Here is a 1,607-nt window from a genome sequence, read left to right on the forward strand (position 1 = left end):
GGAGGTGGGAGTCGAGCTCGGCGGGAAAGGGCTGCAGCCACAGGAAGGCGATCGCTGACCCACCCCTGGCTCCCACTCAACCTTCCTAATCAAGGGAGGAATGTCTCTGGACGCGAGTGCTCCGGGCTAAACCGCACCGTGGGCCACTCGGCTTTCCTCTGTCAGCGCTTCCTTTGCAAGCCATCTGTGGGGGTCACACCGGGAAAAGCATGCCACGTGCCCTGAAGGGCCAGCATGTCTTGTTGCAGCAGCACCAATGGGGAGGAAGAGGACACTGGGGTCCACCCCTCCCAGGGCTTTAGAGGACCCTCAGAACCTTTCTTTAGCTTTCTGCCTTCACACGGCCATGCAGCAGCAGTGCGATGTCATGGAAGTAGCACAGAGCAGGGACACAGTGTGGAACAATGCAGGAGCTGTGCCACAACAGCACAGAACAATATTCTTTGAGTGTGTATGTGTGTATATATATAATATATATATAAATATGAAATTAGAATGCAACTTATCTCTATATGAGTATATATATGTTTTATTCCTGCTTAAACTTCTGAGACGACCCTTGAGCATTTTTGTGTGAGGGCAATCACGCTCTGTGGAGATGCTGTGGGCCACCTCCAGCCTGCAGAGAAGGCATGTGGCAACTCAGGCAGAGATCAAAAGGGGACATTGTGCAGAGAGGTCCTGTGCAAGGTGATGGGCATGTTCTCAGTTCTCCAGGGCATGACAAACAAATCTATTTCCATTATCTTGACAATGACGAGTCTCGTTACAAAGGATACTGTCCGTTATCCCCTCTATTGCACATGAAGACACACATCTCCATCTTCCCTGATGAGATCCCCCTCATGGCCACTGCTGCTTCCACCAAGTGAGACTCAACCCTGTAGTGAAGTCTCAGGTGGTTGTGACCGGGTGGTGTGGCAGGGAGGGAGCTGTGTCAGCCCCATGCAATCAGCTGAGACCCCACATAGCAAAGGGTGAGCTGTGACCCTCTGCTTGCACAAGGCTGTGCCAGCAAAGGCTGTCCGTTATGGTGACAACCTGGGCTCGCAGAGCTTCAGCTCCTCATTGTGGTGGGTCTTGCTGCTGTGCTGGGAGGTACATCCAGACCTCAGCGCCTCAGCATGATGCCCATGGGTCATTTGGGGCTCTGTATTCTGCAAAACTGGCGGCAGGTCCCGGAGTCAAAGCCTGTCACCTTCCCAAAGCCACCGGTGCCGCTCGAGTCAATGGGGCTCCACGCTCGAGTAAGGCAAACAGGATTTAACCTTTGCTACGGCTTGTCCCAGCCAACAGCTATTGTTAACAAACTTGGACCTCGTCCACCTGGCCTGGGTGGTTATAAGAGCGGAGAGTAAATAATCTGACGTTTGAAATAATTTAATATTTACAAACTCAGGGCCGGCTCCTGCTTCCATTGCTGCTGAGGAAAAGGCTTTTGCCATGGGCTTCCCCTCCAGAGGAGCAGAGCCCTGCCACAAGAAAGGATTGCAAAATATAGCAGTGCAGCTAAAAATCCCGTAAGCAGATTTTACACCCTGCCCTGCAAATACAATGGCAGGTACTGTTAGAGCGTGGCCGAAAAATAAAGCCCCACTGAAAATATC

Source organism: Buceros rhinoceros, unplaced genomic scaffold (genome assembly GCF_000710305.1).
Source record: "Buceros rhinoceros silvestris isolate BGI_N320 unplaced genomic scaffold, ASM71030v1 scaffold3364, whole genome shotgun sequence".
NCBI lineage: Eukaryota > Metazoa > Chordata > Aves > Bucerotiformes > Bucerotidae > Buceros > Buceros rhinoceros.